General features: G+C 49.1%; 1 long non-coding RNA gene and 1 pseudogene across 1 annotated transcript in view; both read right to left on the bottom strand.

Moving 5' to 3' along the window:
• The window catches only part of LOC149363095 (uncharacterized), a 35,735-nt pseudogene extending 22,987 nt beyond the window's left edge, over positions 1-12,748 (bottom strand).
• The window catches only part of LOC149363094 (uncharacterized), a 36,205-nt gene continuing 29,941 nt past the window's right edge, over positions 12,740-19,003 (bottom strand). The window contains exon 3 of the long non-coding RNA XR_016288556.1: positions 12,740-12,808. This is a non-coding gene — a long non-coding RNA (uncharacterized LOC149363094). The remainder of the gene's footprint in view (positions 12,809-19,003) is intronic.

Here is a 19,003-nt window from a genome sequence, read left to right as displayed (position 1 = left end):
CGACTTGTCCGGGGAACACCGCAGTCCGCATTCTTCTGCATACTTTTGAACCGTACTGGCAGCCTCTTGGAGGGTCTCCTCCATATGTCCCAAGTTTCCCTCCGTGGTTCATATGGTTATTTCATCCGCGTAGTGGGCGTGGCGGATTTGCCTTAAGGCATTAAGTTGTTCCGGCAGGTGCATGAGGGCAACGTTGAAGAACAGTGGAGAAAGGACTGCTCCCTGAGGCGTCCCCCTGGTGCCCATGGGTATCGCCTCGGACCTTGTGTCGCCAATCGTGATGTGCGCTTGCCTATCTTGCAAGAAAGCCTTGATGCAATTAAAGGTACGCTTTCCGCAGTGAGTACCCTGTAGATTTTCCAGAATCTTGGAATGCTTCACGTTGTCGAAACCCCCCTTAAGATCTAGTGCCAGTATGGCCCTACTGGTTCGTTTGCAACATTTACGCCTTGAAAGGCAGACACTCCCGAGGCGCGCTAAGGGTCTCAGTAAATCAGAGGTGTGTCACCTGCGCAGGCTATAAACTATGTCTTTCAATAGTCTAACTACGCTTCATGCCACTGAGCCCGAGTCCTTTTCGGCACAGCGCAGATTTTGTGGCCAGAAGGCAAACTTGTACTATGTGGTATGGGCTTGCCAGAAAAATGACAGCATTGACATCATAAATCAGCCAACGCGGGAGGGCTGGGAGGCGGCCCTGTCCAGCTCGGATCTCGAGGAACAACGAGCCCTCGTCGCCAGAGCACGGGCAGCGGCTTTTACCAACGGCGTCCTGGACTAGGGACTCGACCAGCCTTCCCTTCAACTAAGGCATTGTGGCTTTCAATAAATGTTTCCATCATCATCATTGAAGTTTTCGTTTCTTATTCGCTCGTTTCGTTTTGTTTGATATTTTTGTTTTATTCTTCGAACCTGCACGCGATAGCATTCCCATTGGGCAGTCGGGGCGTGTCACCCAATTCGCGACAATTTGGCGTCCGCGCAACAAGACGAAGCCGTGTTTTTTTTCGTCCTTTCGTTGGTCTGTAAAGAGAAACAATGGAAACGCTAATAAGAGTTGATTGAGTTGGGCCGCATTGCTCAGTTCCGACTCGACCACACAGATCCGGGTTGTGACAAGAACCCCAGCAGTCGCCGAACGCCACGGGCTCATGGCCACTTGAGCTCCACACTGTTTGCTACATTTGTCTGCGGAAATAGTTTATCCTCCTGATTGAGTTAGGCGAAAAGTTGGGGCTGAGAGATGCGGGCTGAGAGATGCCAAGCGGCGCCCCGCCACGGTGGCTCAGTGGTTACGGCGCTCGGCTGCTGACCCGAAAGACGCAGCCGAACGCGAATACGCCGAGGCCCAATCAGAAGCTGAACGCACTGCACTGCAATTAAGGCTCGCAGAAACTGGTGGGGGCAATCGACAACCAGCACCGGGGCCCTCAGCAGCGGTTAGCCCACACAAGTTGATCTCGCCTTTCGACGATCGCAGGGATGACATAGATGCATACCTCAGACGTTTTGAGCATATCGCAGAAGGGCACAGCTGGCCTAAGGAAAAATGGGCTGGAGCACTAAGTATGTCTTTGACTCGGGAGGCTCTCCATGCGTTCGGTCCACTGTCTCCAGTAGATTCAATTGATTACGATAAGGCAAAACTAATCCTGCTCCAACATTTTCGGTTCACAGCAGAAGATTATAGCGAAAGTGTTCGTGAAAGTAAGCCACTTGATAAAGAAAAAGGCAAGCAATACGCAGCACGCTTGCTCAGTCTTTTTGATGGATGGGTCAAGATGTCGGGAACGGCCACACCGTACAATGATTTACGCGCTTGGTGGTGGCCGAACAATTTTCCTTCGAGAAAGAGAATGAAAGTCGCTGGAGAAGATGGCTGAGGTAGCAGCCAACATTCTAGAGGCCCAGCGGCAAAGAAACCTTTCTTTGTTCAAAAATTCGATTGAGGTGGGCATTCCGAAAGAGAAGGATATTCCATCAAATAGACAGGCATGATGATTTGCAATCGACCCGGACATAAGGGTGCCGAATGTTGCTTAAAGAAAAAACAGCTGTATTGTGTTTACTGCCTGAAAACAGGGCATGAAGTTCCTGCTCAAGAAAACAAGAAAGTCAGAAGCAGTCGTCCTGTTATGTTCAGTCAGAAAGTGTTGCGCCTGAAACGGTGTCCACAACAGCAGGTAGGCTTGAACCAGTTGAGGGTAAGGTGGTGGTTGTACTTGTCCGCAAAAATCTTGAAGACGCACAACACATGCATGTCCTAGAGGGGCGTTCCGAGGCGTTCATTGCAGCACTAGCAGATATGCTCCGAGGCACAGCACCGGGACAAGACAAAATTACTCTCGGACTTCTGGCCAACCTCTGCACGGAGGCTTGTGCAACAACTCACGGATTATATAAAAGAATGTTGGCGTACCGGCACCATTCCACACGCATGGAAAACAGCCAATATACATTTTATCTCGAAACCCGGCAAGAAAATCAGAATCGAAAACCTGCGCCCCATATCCCTCATGTCGTGGTGCTCAGGCAAACTCATGGAAAAGGCAGTCCAAGCGCGTCTCTGCAATTATCATGAGGACAATGAGCTACTGCCACACACGATGTTTGGATTCAGGGCACACTTGCCCACCCATGATGTGCTTCTGCAAATCAAACGCGAAGTCATTGATCCCGCACGCGGAAACCGTGACCGAGCGCTTCTAACCCTCGACCTCAAAGGAGCGGTCGACACCGTCAAGCACTCTACGATCCTAAACAACCTCCACAGCATGAACTGTGGCCAGCGAGTTTACTTGTACACGTGCAATTTCCTTACGGACAGAACCGTCAACATCAGCACTGGCACAAAACAAACAACGCAAGTGAAGATGGGCACGAAAGGCACTCCACAAGGGGCAGTACTATCCCTACTTCTCTTCAACATTGCACTCCTAAATCTCCCACCGTTTATCAATCCGGTGCAGGGCGTACGCCACGCCCTGTACGCTGATGATATAACCATCTGGGCAACCACGGGAAGTGTGGGAATGATTGGAGGACAGCTACAAACAGGGGCAACAACAGTTCAAAATTATGCGTGGTCGTATGGAATAGCCTGCTCTCCCGAAAAATCTGAACTCATAGTCTTCCGTCAACGCAATAATCAGGACACCACCAACATCCGCGTTGACAACTCGCCCATCAAGAAAGTTCTGACCCTCAAGATACTACATCTGTACAGAAATAACAACGGCAACAACCTGCCACCATCCAGAAACTACGGCTCTTGAGCGAGCAAGTCACCAGGATGATCACCAGAATAACAACGCTGAAATTAGGGATGCGAGAACGAGCGACTGGTGCAGGCTTTCGTCGTAAGCCGCGTCGTCTACGCAGCCCGCTACCTCCGCCTCAAGAAGCGTGAAATCAGGAACCTCGAATTCATAATCAGGACAGCCTACAAGAAGGCACAGGGCCTTCCTCTTGCGAGGTAGACGGACCGGCTCTTACGACGAGGAGTGTAAAACACGATAGACGAGCTAATAGAGGCCTACCTCATGGCGCAGGAAGAACGGCTCTCCACTAGTGGGACTGGCCGACAAGTCCTCACTGATTTAAACATCACTTGTTTCGTCAGCTTGACGTTAAAACCAACATTCCAGCCTCATGGAGAGGACAATTCACGGCAGCTCCACTATCCAGGAATATGCGCGCCGATTTTCACCACTCAAGACGACAAGCACGAGCCGAAGCTGTGAAAAGGAACTATGGCAGGCGCAAGGGCGTGCTCTATGTCGACGCTGTGGTTCCCGAGTAGGGAATGACGGCCGTCGCGGTAGTGCACCAAAATAAAAACAATGGACGGACTAGTACTGGCTATCCAGGACATACTTGCTGCGGAAGAAGTGGCGATTGCTTTAGCTGCAACACGCACTAGCTCGGAATATATTCTTACAGATTCACAGACAGTGTATCGCCATCACCTCAGGGGCAGGATCGCACCACTAGCAGCTAAAATCCTGCAAGACATCTACACCCGTGGCTGCCAACCCACACACAAACACTTAATATGGGTACCATGTCACCAGGGCATCCCAGGGAACGTGAGCGCACATACCTCAGACCGAGCACTTATCCCCCGGGCACCCATTGCGAATGCCGCGGAACCTCCTACCACACTACTAACTTATAACGACATACTTGAGCACTTAAGATTATACCGTCAGGTCTACCCTCGCCGGCTAAGAAACTGGACAAAGGGGAGGAACTACACCTCCGAAAGCTACAGACCAACACTCAAAACAACCAACGAAGACTACACGCAATAGACCGGGATTCATTTCACTCACACTGCAAATTCTGCGGGGAGAAGGCGGACCTGTACCATATGGGATGTTACTGCCAACGAAATCAGGCGGTCACTGTCAATAACCAGCCAACGCAGGAGAGGTGGGAGGCAGCCCTGACCAGCTCGGACGAAAGGATTCAAAAAGAACTCATCGAAAGAGCGCGGACAGCAGCCTACGCCAATGGGGTTCCGGACTGAGAGCTCCACCCGCCGCTACAACCTCCAAAACAATTTCATTCAAATATTTTCACCACCACCGCTTCCTTCGTCGCAACGCCAGCGACGCGTCGCAGATCATCAACCCGCGTCTTTGCTACCTGCCAAGCATTCCCGCTCCACCTGGAACCCTCTAAATCTGGTGAACTCTTTCCTTCAATCTGTAGCGTTGTACGCGTGTTCAGAGTGTGTTTTCCTTGATGTTTTCGTTTCTTATTGGCTCCTTTCCTTTAAACTATAAATACGGCTTCGTTTTGTTTTGTTTGATCTGTTTGTTTTATTCTTCGAACCTGCGCGCGATGGTGTCACCCAATTCACGACACACGGATGGCGTCAGACAAAGCCCAGCCCTGAGAATTCGCATGCCAACTAAACAGACCGTCGCCAGTTAGATTGTTGTAAACGTGCGAATATGGGTAGAGAAATAGAGTCTAACCGGCACGGACGGTTTGCAAAAAAGAGAGCTCGAACAGAAACTCTGCAGTGACAATAGTAACCGTCTCCGAGTTGGTAGAGCTCGAGGACGCCAGAAAGGGGCTGTACAGGCGACTAACCGGCATGGGTGTAAAAAGAATAATTTCCCCAGAGGTAGAGGTTTCGAAAGGAAATGGGAGGACAGCCCCTCCCCTGTGACTTTCTTACTCTGGTTCCTCGTCTTTTGCTCTGTGTTGTCACCATGAATCTTTACCAACTAGTCCAGTTGAACATCTCGAAAAGGAAACAATGGGCAGCCGTTTGGGGATGCTGAATCGTGGCAACTGCGAGTTGAGGTGTCACTGCGGCGTCAGTGAGCAAGCCAAACTTGTGGCAACCTCGGCGACACTAGCGCATGAAGATTGCGGAGCTCTAGTTGTGCTGAAACGCAGTATTGACAACCACATTGAGACAAAGGACGAGAGCACAACTGTAGACGAACAGTGCGTTTCAAATGAGCGCTCAGGGCAATAAACAAGCGATCGAGGGACTACCTTCAGAAAAGCGAACTGGATTTTGGATTGGAAAACATTTATTTCGTCAAGAAGAGCTTGGTGATCGCAGGGCCGTGTTAGGTGGCCGCTAGTCCGTGACTATTGGCGACCTTGTTGGCCCACTCGACGGCCCGGACTTGCATCTTCGGGTCTCAGCTGGCCAGCACAGCCTCCCACCGCTTGAGAGAAGGGATATGTATTAGCTCCGCCGGAGGCGGTTCTTCCCTACAGTCCTATAGGATGTGGTCGTAAGTGGCGCGTTCGCCCCAGCGGGAACATTGGGGTTCGTATTGAGAGGGGTACATGAGCGACAGTAGCGCGGGATTCGACAAGGAGCGCGTCTGAAGCCGTCTCCACGTGGTTTCTTATACTTTGGACAGCGTTTTAGCCGGAGGGGGATAAACTCGACTGCCCAAGGTGTAATGGTGGGTAATGTCATGAAAAGAGGTCATGCCGTCTCTCGTAAACCGCGAATGAAAAAGCGAGCTCCCTGCCCGGTTGACGAAACCTCGGGCTTTATTGTGAGCTGCCTCGTTCCCCGGATTGTCCGAGTGGGACGGCACCCAAATTAGTTCGACCTCTCTGGGAGGTTGGGCTGTTTTTGCAAGAATGCTGAGGGTGGTGGGTGCTATTCGGCCCCTCGCGAAACTGCGAAGAACTCGCTCCGTCTTTCAGCTGTGGGGAGATAACTATCTGTTGTGAAGAAAACGCCTAAGAAAGAATCACGCAATGCATGCCAAGGACTAGAGGAGGCAGTCTTTGTTCATGCTACGCCCGCGGAGAGCTCTATGTGTAAAAGGAAAATGGCAAGAGCCAACAGGAAACGGAGAAAACGTCAAGCCCTAAATTGAAGTACGCGGACAGGCGCTAATGTTAGCACAAATGTCAATGCGGCAGAAGGGAAACAAAAATCTTCCCTCACAGGTCCTCGTAAGTTCGCGGCTAAAGTTACTGGTAGGGCGACACGCGTGGATTGTTCTAAACATGACCGCAGTAACAGAAAGGGACAACCGCATTTTCCAAGCATATCAGGAGCGAGGATTTTCAACGGGCATCGGCCTACAGGAAAACCTCGACCCCCCCCCCCCTACCTGACAAGAAGGCGCTAAGGAAAAAGGCAAAGCGGCCCGAGGGACAGGAAGGCGCTAGCTTGCGCTGCCCTCAGCGAGAGCGAGCACAGCGATTGAGCAACAGAGACCACGCATGCAGGCGTGTTCAGTGCGCGCCATTGAGAAGGATGCTTCCTTCACTTTCGGCACTGTATTCCAGGATGCGCGCCGGCCGAAACGGAAGCCAAGCTTCGTGTTTGAGGCGAGAACAGAGAGCAGCTTCTCGCGATGGTCGCTGTTCGTGGCCAAGAGCCGGTTCTCGACTTTGCATGCGCTACCAGGGCTTTCTGAGAGCGTCGAGGGGGCACAGAGGCGACAGTTCAGGTAGGAAGTGGTTTTTTTTCAGTGGCCTTTTGTCACGAATTGACAGCAGCACCATCCGTCAGAGCGCTACCCCAGTGGGCGCGTCTAAATGGCCAATGCTTTGAACACGGCTTGTGAGGCAGCTTTGACGCCTACTCGAAGTAGCTGTTTTTATTCCTTTTTTGTGTCGGAAATTGTGCTGAACAAAGCTACTTTGTTTTCAGATAAAGATTTAGAGTTGGCGATGTTACGCCACTTTCTCATAACTTCGACAAAGATTATCGTCTCACTGAGGTAAAAAAGAGTGCTAATTTTCCACACTACGAAATGATAAGGGCACTTGCAGGAGTGCAGCAAAGACACCTTAGTAGACGATGTGCTGTTTGCATAGGTGGAACCGTTCACAGCAAGCAAGTCTCTTTGGGTTGGAATCTTGGCACACGTTTCTTTGTGTATCTTCAGTAGATTCCGATGGTAGATTCAGACGTGTCTAACTTGGTTCAGATACCAAGGGCTTGTTGCTATATTAACAGCAGCGTAGCTAATGTGCTGCAACGGCAAAGAAAGTACGTGTATTTATACCCGTCTGCGTACTCGTGTTTACCGTCGTGTGGTTGGACAGCCGATTTTGTTACTCAGGGATCAACCGAATGAAGGGGGGCTGCAGAATTTTATGGAGAACAGCTTTAACAAGTTTGTGTATAGATGATAGTGATGAGCGTGCTGGGATCGTTTCTTCATGCTTGCCTGACCTCAGCAGGCATCGTTAGCGGCGACTGCAATAGTGGATCTGTGGTCATGTGACGCGAGTGTATAGAAGCTGGCTGCGATAATAAAGGGGGGCTTCTTTCATCGCCTGGGAACATGGTGTCTGGGCTGCTTCCTCGGATAGCACTCAGGCACGCGTTCCGCTACGCCCCCAGCTTAACCCGACAATGACATTCAGTACCGACACAGTAAGTTTATCGGAAGCCTTTGGCCAGTGCGGGAATGACTACGGATTCTGATGGCCAGTCGCATTTTTTGTGAGTTCAACTGGAACAGTTAAGTATCAGTCTCGAGGGACGATAAAGTCTCCTTCAGAATAGCCAGTGGATTAAACTAATCGTGGGCGAAATTTTAAGCAGACTTCCGATATTCGGGTGGTATAAGGGTGTCAAAGCTTTCATAAGGAATGGAGTTTTTGTTCAACATTGGTAGGCTTTGACACACCACTGTTTATTGTACAACGTGGCAATCTGTTTTGACGACCTCAGACGTGACGCGGATGCTCGCTTTGGGACTATATTCGGGCAAAATTGAGGGGTCAGTATTCTGGAGTAGGATTTTGTTTTCCACTAAAAGGAAGCCTGGTGGGTCTTGAGTGATCTTCAAGCACTTGCGCGTGGAGCGGCGCATTGCTGTTTGGAACATCCCATTTAGGCTTTCCTTTGTTGGTGGTTTGGTGCTTTGGGTTGTGCCTTGGGAGTTGATGTTGCAAGCCAGGATATGAACGCCGGCGCAAGCCCATCTCTTCCTGCCAAGCGATCGGGAGCGCTGGCCATTAAAGATTTTCCCGGCTCCGGGGGAGCTCTTGCGATAGGAGTCAGCGGGTCTCACTTGGAAGTAGCCAGAACGCAAGTTTTTCCTGAGTGGCTCTGGAAGCAGCCATCACACAAGTTTCTCCTGGGTGGCTCCGAGTACCTGCTGTCTACTCGACGACAGTTGCTCCCAGGCCTGCTGTAACGGGCCAACAGGAGAGGGCCTGGTCCTCATGTGGCTTCAGTCAACGTAATTTGCGGCATCGGAGTGCGACCGTCTTTGACTGAAAGGGACGACGGGCTGCACGCTGGAGACAAAAGCTCCCAATTTCCTGTGTCGCCACCGCAGCGAGCAGGCGCTCTTTACCTTCTCCAGTCGCCGCGACCAAGTCAGGAAACGAAGGTCTTGTTTCCGCTGTTGCCTCTCCTGCGTGCCTGCCCCACGTGTCGGATGTTATTAAGCATAGCGGCAGCACGTGTCGACCAGCTCGCCATGGAACAGCCCGTACTGACCTACCGCAACCTACGAGGCCTCGCTGCATCCTCCTCACTAAAGCTTGAACACTTGACGGGGCAGTGACCACAAGTGAGAGGAAGTGTGCGACTGTGGGTGAGTGTGAACATTCAGGCCAATCCCTCCTGGGCGAGGCCGTCCTCCACCTAGGGACACTAGGGAATGGGAGCACTATATAACTCGGCTGTGATTGTGGCCGAAAGGCTCTCTTGTTTGCTCTTACGATTGTAAAAATGTGAATAAACCCACTTGCAATCTCCTCCCATCACCCAACTCAATGACTCGACGGCCCTGCTGCCCTGGTGGTGGGAACGGGTGTCGACTTGACCGCGGTTCCGTCAAGCAGCAGCGGCAAGCCCGAACCCCCATGGCCAGCAGTGCAAAGGATGTCAGCTCACCCGCACCCTTCATTTTTTCACAGCAAATTGCCGCCATGAAGATTCGTCCAAATCCTATATGCGCGATATTTGAGAACTCTATTTTGGCCATGGCACGAGTATGGTGGATGATGAAATAACGCAGGACACCCAGATAAAAATTTCAATAATTTGCTTTTGGGTGGACAAGGACCTTTCATTGAGGTATCAGTTTTATTTCGCCTAGATATTTCCTTTACTTCGTTGCGCTCACACCACCTACAGTCATTAGTTTTGTGGAATTTGTAGTTTGAGCCAGCGCATACACAAATGGGTGGCAATCATTAATATTTTGCTTAATAAAATAAATTCCTTAATAAAGCTAATAATAAAACTAATAATGAAGGTTTATTAAAGCACGCTCTGGGGCTAGTTAGTAGTTCATTTTCTTTTCTTGCAATTTAAGCAGCTAAATTTTTAGACGAATACACAGAAATACATTGACAGCGAATACACAGAAAGGCAGAAAGACTGCACCCGTCCTGTCATGTATATCTGTGTATTCGTCTAAAAATGTATCACTGTTTTTGAATTCCAAGAAAAAAATTGTCGGCATTGTGAAAAATTTCAAATGCGCGGCTCACTTATTTTAAATGGAGGGATCATATGGAAGCATTGTTGTAGCGAAAACTCGCTATCGCGTTTTATCAAAGCAAATAACGAGTCCTTCGGTCAAAACGAAGACTCTTTATAGTGGCCAGCTAATATATCCTTGAACGACGTACAGATTGGTCTTTCCTTGATTTCATTTTCACTGCTACCTTGCGAAACGATCGGCGGATGCAGTCTTGTGAAGTAAATCTCGCTGGCATCTTTCACACTTTCCAGAACTCAATTGTCCCTCGGCAACTGGAAACCCAGTTTTAGCGTTTACCAACGAGGATCTGAACAAAATATGCAAAGCGAGTTCTCACCTGAGCCTTCCGTCATGGCTTGGGAGACGCTAGTCGGCCATGATGCACTCTCACGGTTTACGCTGTATTCCCGCATGAATGCCACATAAAAGAAGCCGATATTGGAGTGCACGGCACTTGCGGTAAATGTAGCTGCGCACGCAATCACCGCTCGGCCCCAGCTCTTGTCCACATCGGGCATGATTCGCTGATTCCTTTTCTGAAGTGCCTGTTTTGCTTGCCCTGTGGCCTCTGTGGTGGTACCGTGGCTCTTGCCGTTTCACGACCTGCTAGCGACCCATGCACGGAAAAATTAAAGCTGTATTTAGACCAACTGGCCAAGCATTTAAACATAGCAAGAGTTGATAAGACGCGATGTGTTGCATGCCTGGGTTTATGCCGTTTTTCCTTACATAGACACAAGATGTGAACAGATACGGAAGCAAAAATGGCGTGAAGCGGCTGGGCCACTGTGAAGCAGTGAAGGCCACTCCAACTGCGGCTTCGTGAGCACTGAGCAAGCCACACGACCGATTAGGTAGCTAGCGTTAGGTAGTCAGTGATCACAGGAAGACATATCCTTTTGTGCTACAGTTGATGCGTAAGGTCATTTCACGCGCAGTGGAGATATTAGGTGGTTGAATGGGTGCGTGGTGAATAAATGCCATCGTTATGTCTATGCCCGGGCCGCAAGCATTTTGGGAGCGCCTATAGAGTCAAGCTACTAGCGTTTTGTTCGAGAGACATTGTTAGACGTTGGTAATGTTATCCGGTGAACGCGTGGCTTCAGGCCACTTTCACATCTTGAGCGGAGTCGTGCATTTCTGAGTGCGTAGCATAGGCTGGCTGCTACGACAGCCGCGAAACACCTTATAGGCTGAAAAATGAAATCATTTGTGCCTGTTTTAATTACCGAATAGTGAGACTTTCTGCTTCTGAGTGTTTTAGGAGGGAGAAATAAAAAAATGGCTGAGGCTTAACTTGGTTAACCCTGGTCAGATGCGAAGCATATTGATGTCTAGGCTTGGTAATACATGGCTTTCCTTGGTTGAATACTTGGTCATTTTAATACAACCACAAGAAGCCTTCGTCATGGGGGAAGACAACGGCATGGCTACAGCGGAACGCCGACTAACCCCGAGACGCGCGTTGGGTGGGCGCCTGGATTGCCACGGAAGCCGCGTCCGCCTGCCCGGTGGAGCGAGCGTTTTACCTACAGCGAGTGTGAACGCGCGTTCGAAATGCGCGGGAATGCCGCTCGAGGACATTCCGATGTCTGTGCGATGGCATCGTTCTCCCTGTCCCAGCGCGTGACGGCGATCTGTCGTGACGTCATGTGTCACGTGGTATGTCACGTGGTGGGACGTCACTGTACCACGTGGTCTGCACGGCGTGCAACCACAGCGACGGCGCGAGGTGGTCCCCCATCTTCCTCTGTCGTGACGTTATGTGTCACGTGGTATGCCACGTGGCGTGACGCCACTGTACCACGTGGTGTGAACGGCGTGTAACCACGGCGAAGGGCTGTAGTGTACCTCCGTCTTCCTCTGTCGTGACGTCATGTTTCACGTGGTGTGACGTCACTGTACCACGTGGTGTGCACGGCGTGTAACCACGGCGAAGGGCTGTAGTGTACCTCCGTCTTCCTCTGTCGTGACGTCATGTGTCACGTGGTATGTCACGTGGTGTGACGTCACTGTACCACGTGGTGTGCACGGCGCGTAACCACGGCGAAGGGCTGCAGTGTACCTCCGTCTTCCTCTGTCGTGACGTCATGTGTCACGTGGTATGTCACGTGGTGTGACGTCACTGTACCACGTGGTGTGCACGGCGCGTAACCACGGCGAAGGGCTGTAGTGTGCATCTAGTAATATGCTTCGTATAAAAGGAAAAGCAAGGAGGTTAACCCGACAGTGCCCGGTTGGCTGCCCAACGAATGGTGAGAGCAAAATGGGGTGAGAAAGGGAGGGAAATATTAGCTTTAGTCTTACTCATGGAACAAGTCCATAGAGTCATTTGTTCTGGTTATTAAAAAACGCCATGGCTAGTCCATAACTTGGGGGTGAAACCTATCTCCTAAATATTTTAGGAGGCTTTCGATGGCTTCACTAGCTTACTAAGGTTTAGGTCATGTGCCAGGAATGATCGGCTACGATAGGTGAAGGTATTCTAAAAGGAACAGTGTGTCCTCCAGATGCACAAATTAATCCTGACGTGGCGCAGAGGAAACAGATTTGCTCTAACGCTTCCTCGCACTAGCTTTTGACACAGGTGAGTCTGCTGTCCCATTTATAAAAAGATATGTGTTTATGAACAGCACTCTCGTGATGTGCAGGCACGCACAGGGACCTCTGTTAACCCTTTGGCTTCTGTCACAGGACGATAAAATTGGCAGTGGGTTATCTATGGTAAGCCTTGATAAACAAGCGAAAAGGTTCACTTACGCTTGTTTCGACGTCATGGCTGTCGCAGTTCGCGCACAATGTACTGGAAGCACCACGATAACGGTGGTGGCGTTCGGCCGTCCAAACATTGCCTGTACGGAGCCGGAGACGCGCGTGTAGTGAATACGGTGCTGTCTTAGAAGGTTGTTTTAGAGACATGTACTGTGGCGTGCATTCCTCTCAGGTGTACACAAAGATATGAGAGACAGGCATTTCCTTTCCTTAAAACCAATTTTTTATTTCGTTCCATTTTCCTTAAGGCCCTTACGGCGCGGTTCGGGTATCCACCGAGAAGTGAGAAAGACAAGCGTCGTTTCCTTTCCTTAAAACCAATTTTCTTTTCATTTTCCTTCCCTTACAGCGCAGTTCGGGTGTTCACCGAGATATGTTTTTCCTGGCACACTGTTGTCTTTTATTTCTTTTTCGGATATTTTATTTCTTTCATATTTTTGTTCTCCTTTCTGTGCTTATTTTTATTCCTTTTTTATTATGGAGTGCGCGGCCACCTTCGCTGCGCCTGACGTCGCTCGGTCTCACGCATGCGCAGAAGTGGCAAATCTGGCCTTTGGCTCACGCGAAGCGCGGTGTTGACGAGCCTAATGAAGTTTTTCGCTTCAAAACTTTTTGCGTCCTTCGGATAGCCGAAATCCAGTACTGTGAGGCAGTTCACTGCCAAGAATGTCGTCAACCTGCCAACCTGGCAGCCACTTGATAATAATATCCGCACCATTTCAAATGTGCCCTAATGGTGTGAACGCCTCATCCACGCAACCAGTTTCGGGTGGTTTCCTTGGCGTAAGGCTAAATTAAAGCGCAGTAGTGCAGCATTTCAGCCAGGGTACACCGAATGAAACTGTGAAACTCCGTAAAAGGCTCTGGCGTACATCCGAGTGGCTCTTGCACCGACTGCCTTCGCACTTGCGCGCAATCATCTTCTATCGTCCACAACAGACACGGCCAAGACTGGCTGCATTCAAGCGTCCGCGGTAACGGCAGTAAATATTTCCTGCCCTTAGTTGTCAGTAGAGGAGAAATAAAAATCTCCAAGTTCGCATAATCATCGCGAACACACGAGCCATGATCATATCCTGAATGTAGACTTACAATTCAGATTAAAATGTGAAAGTGTGTCCTGACTCAGTTACGGCTCACATTGTTCTCATAACCTGAACCCAAACTCCCTCAAGCGAGAGATCTTGTTATGCGTTTGAGCCCAAGTGATCCTCAGCGAGTCGACTCATTAGTGAACGTGGCGGCCTTTTTTTAAAATGCGAGCGCTTGTCATCTATCGTTTTTTTTACATATTTTCAAATAAGCGCCTTCCTTCTGCAAGCGCTGCTCAGCTCTATAACCAGAATATATTACAAATGCTGTGGCAGCGGCAATACAGGCCATTGGCCCGATCGGATGCATTTCAAACGGTGAGTATTTTCTCTGCATCCTGTTATGAACATGCAACGGCCGCGTTGTTCGACCCAAATGAATGTCCTGTAGAACATTTGTGAGCTCCGTGAATCCGTTTCTGTTTTTATGTACTGCGGCTGTTGTTTCTAGCTTCTTTGTTTTTGTCTTATGCAGCTTTCCACCAACGCTATTTTCAGCATAATTATTCAAAATTACGGGCTGCATAGGATTGGAATTTTTCATGTCCATGGTTATCCAGTGTCGGACAATACATGCAGTTCGCAAGTCACATTAGCACCCATAAAGGTCTGTGCGAGTAATGAATTTGCAGTCATCGCAGCGAACTCGATTGAACGTCTAATTCATCCCTGGTCTCCTCAGTTTTCCTGTTGTTTTGTTAGGTCCCTTTCGCGGGTGTTGTATGCGCTCAATTATCTGTAGAATATCATTCACCTCCCAGCGTCACAGAGCTGTTCTCCTGGGTTCTTGCTGTCCCCTATTTCTTGCCCTGTGCTTCTCAGTTTTCCTGTTGTTTTGTTGGGTCCCTTTTGCAGGTGCTGTATGAGCTTAATTAGTTGTAGAATATCATTCATCTCCCAGCTGCACACAGCTGTACTCCTGGGCTCCTGGCGTCCCCTATTTTTTGCCCTGCTTGCTGCCATCATAAACCGTTAACCTACTTTCATGAGCAGTAACCGTCATTTCTCTCTTTAAAAATAATCGCGCCTTCATATTAAAATATCAGGCACTGCACCCTATACCGTGGCTCCATTTCTGATTTTTTCTTCGCAAATATCTGATTACTTCAATCTACAAATCAAATCTCTAGCATTCTATCGCATATTATTAAACAAAAGCTTCGCATCATTTCTGGCTAATTCATGAGCATCCGCCCATTTAAATAAATGCTTCCTGATGTTAGTAAAGCACTGCCTGACAGTCGCCTCACTGCCATTAATCACTGTCGAACATGGGTGGTTCTAAACAACGTCTTGATAATAATTTTTTGGGCCTTCGGGCTTCCCCAATGAGAATACTGCGACTACCCTATTGTGCTAAGAAATCTAGTCGGGGGGCGTTTCTATTCGTATTGCGCAATCATTCAGCGTCCATCTTTTCCTGCTCGGCCTTTTGATCTTCGTTTATTAGTAACTTATAGCATACCGCGATCCGTTTTCGCAGGGCGCCACTCGTACGCGCTGATTGGTCCTGACGCGACAGACGCGCACGCAGCTGACGGGAACGTGGCGCCATCTGGTGCCCCCATCACATTCAGCGCATGCGCAGCAACGACTCGCGGAAACGGATCATGGGTGCGTATCGCGGATCGGCTATGGTATAGCTGTGTTGTTGGTACACACTATATAAGTCTGTCTATTCTGGGAAGCAAAACCTAGACGTTTTGTTCAGGGCAGGCTTGCAAGGGTAGTAAATTGCAGTAGTAGTTTCGCAAGCCTGCATGCCTGCGTCAAAGTATAAAACGATGGAGCCATGCGGCAGATGGGCGTCTTGTTGTGTAATTCGTTCGCGAAACGACGCCACCGCGAGGGCAGACGATGGCCGACGTAGATCAATCCTCCTCTTTCCTCCTCCTGTGCGGAGATGCCGTTCAAGAGGAACTTTGCTCTGTGGCCTCCATTCCCCTTCTACCTAAGTATCGCTTTGTCATCCGCACCGACGCCCTTCACGTCATACGCCTACTACGACGCGTCAGTTGCACCCCAGACATCTGCCAGGACATCCATTGTCTCGCGGCACGCATCCCGCAGCCAATCCCAATTGAGTGGGTCCCACGAGACCTCCTAGGTTCGCAAAGCCGGGCAGATTCTGCGACCCGCCTTGTGACCCCAACGTCGTCTTCGCCTCGAGTCACTCACTCTAGATGACACCACCCTCATTTTAACAAAAAAGGAACACCTCCGGCGCCGCATACTTGCTCTAATCTCTCCGTGCGCGGTAACTCTCCCCCGTGGTCTTACCCGTGCAGAAAAGGTCACTTCGGAGGATCAGGGTTGGGGTTGCCCTAACTCCAGACGTGACGCGAAAGTGGCCGCAATTTCAAGGTGTATATCCCCCCCCCCCCCCCCCCCCCGGGTGTCCAGTCGGAAAGAACCGAAATCTGGAGGCGGACATTCACCACCTGCTGTGGGTTTGCCCGGTGTTGAAGCCGACAAGAATTCGGCACCTGACGGCAGCGGGTCTTCCGCGACAATAGTGCTTCATACACCGCATGGACACAAGGACCTTATCATCGCTCACTGCTCGATTTCATTAGATCAGCAAACCTTTTCTCATTTGTTTAGGCATCCTCATCTACCATTACATACCGTTTTCTGTCCTGAGGCAATGAACATCGCGTTAAAAAAAAGTCCGTCTCTGTCTTCAATGTTATTATCGACTTTCCTCAAGCGTCCGTTCTGCGCATGCGAACCGAACCCATGCTCCTCCAGCTACGCTTGTTGAAGACAAACTGCCAGCCCCAACTGCGCACGCGCAGCTCGTGTCAGCTCCAGGTTCACGCCACAGATTCCGGCAGCTGTCAAGCGCACACTTCACACAAATCGCACTTCGTAGGTGGATCACTAAAGTGGCTGTTTGTGCTTCTTGGTCAGTGATCGCGGTTAAAGAATGCAGAGCGAAAAGACAAGGACAAACGAAGAAGTGGACAAGACTGGCGCTGTGCTTTGCCAGCAAGGTACAAACTTGTGATAGTTTACACGGGGCTGAAAAGACAAGATTAACATTGTTTATTTTTGCGACCTTCTGTGGTACAGCTTATTGGACAGCTTGTGAATATATGGATTACGGCCAGGGGAGGCCGTTTATCCAGTCCTGTCCACTTCTTCGTTTGTCCTTGTCTTTTCGCGCTGCATTATTTAATCATGATAGCTGGATCACGCCTGAGTCCCCTAAGGGCGTTCTTTTTTTTAAAACCGCTAGGACAAGAATTTCCTCCACTTCCCAGAGGGTGCCGCATCTTGTGAAAAAGGCGTATTCTGGGAAGTCACTTCCCACTTAGTTTCTTTTTCTGGTGCAAAATAATCTTCTTATTTCTGTCATTCTATTATGCTTCCACTTGTGTTTGTTTTCCCAGAGAGCCATGTAGTCTCTTTTTCCCTATTTCGGTTCGCACTTTGCGTTCATTTTATGGCCCCTCTTTTGTTTCTAGCCGCCGCGGTGGCTCAGTGGCTATGGTGCTCGGCTGCTGACCCGAAAGACGCGGGTTCGATCCCGGCCGCGGCGGTTGAATTTCTTTGGAGGAGAAATTTTAGAGGCCCGTGTGCTGTGCGATGTCAGTACACGTTAAAGAACCCCAGGTGGTCGAAATTTCCGGAGTCCTCCACTACGGCGTCTCTCATAGCCTTAGTCGCTTTGGGACGTTAAACCCCATAAACCAAACCAAAACCAAACCATCTTTTGTTTCTTTTTATTTTTTAAGTACTTTCACATTATGTATTTCCTTGTGGTAATATCATGTGTGTTCTCTTCTTGGTATTTGCAGTTAAAGATATATTCAAACTATTTTCTTGCTGTCTTATTTTTATTGTTGCACTTTTGGCGGCCACTGCCACCTGGCTTTTTAGCTGCAGAAATTCATCCGCATCATTCACTCATGCTTGTTACATGATGTTTAAAGGTTACATTTTAAAGATATATCGTAAGGCGTCCGGTTGCAATTTCAGAGTTGAAGCGGCTCGTTAATAATAGCCATATTGGGATTTAGGATTTCGAAAACAGTATTATTCCGAGCACGACAGCTAAAAACATTTAGCTATCTCTAGAAGCTTTAAAAAACCATATCTTTTTAGGGCACGCAATCTCCCGGTTACCAGTAAACATCACCCCGTTGCGCATCTGCGACATGACCATCTCCATCAGGTTCGCGCTACGGTGTTCGCTGCTCTAGCCTGCCCAGGCCCGTGCACCGTGAAGCGACATTTACAGGTAGGCGTTGCTGTGCGCTCTAGAAAAAAGCACGATATTTGGAAGGTGCGCAAGATGAGCTGAAAATGCCGCGCTTTTTGTGCCTCGTCGCTCTCCATCTACAGATAAGCGCAAAGATAATCTCGCATGTCGCTCTCACCACTGGCCTTTCAGTTGACTTTCAGGATCTCACACCTCATTGCATTGACCAGACCGACATATTATTCTTTTAAGCTGAAGTACCTCACTGAAAATCTACTGGATCAGTTATGTATAACGCTTTTTCCTTGCTTGAACATCTAACGGGCCCAAAGACAGGAACGCTTTCCTCGTCTCACCGCGGTTACGATGAAACAAAGAACGTTAGGTTGTCTTCACTTGCACTGTTCTCAGAAAAAACTCTGTCACATATATTAAAAGCATCTCACCTAGCAGAATATGTAATTATTCGGCATATTTCTGGAACGCTGAGTTCACAGTTTTAATTTAATGACTTGAAATTTGTCTTTCTAACGTGCTGCTGAGTGTGATCGTAGCTAGCGTCCATAATGCCACAGTTCTTTAATGCGGATAAAGGCTTCATTTCTGTTATAGGAATCCCATATTCTTAAACGGCTTATCACATTGTTCAAGAAATGTGAAAAGTTCGAAAACATGAAAGCCATACTTTCTTTAATAGAAAGAATTTTATAATTCGAATCACCAGCGTCCTCAATGGAAAGGTAGCTGTATCCAGTCTAAGAGCTATTCGTGACATGGTGCGACTGTTGAAGCTTTCGAACTATGCCTGAGAAACCGTAACTACGGACCCTATCGTACGGCAAAGCATTTCTATGCATTTCGCTCCATTTAACGTTTTGCTTTAAAGAATGATTCAGCGTTATAAGTGCCTATGCCAATTTGATGCGGTTACGCGCATTCACACTAATTGATCTTCTTCGCTTAAACCTCCATGGAGT

Source organism: Amblyomma mixtum, chromosome 2 (assembly GCF_055824585.1).
Source record: "Amblyomma mixtum isolate Tamu chromosome 2, ASM5582458v1, whole genome shotgun sequence".
Classification (NCBI taxonomy): domain Eukaryota; kingdom Metazoa; phylum Arthropoda; class Arachnida; order Ixodida; family Ixodidae; genus Amblyomma; species Amblyomma mixtum.
The sequence above is the reverse complement of the archived record's forward strand: the minus strand, read 5'-3'. Positions and strand labels throughout refer to the sequence as shown.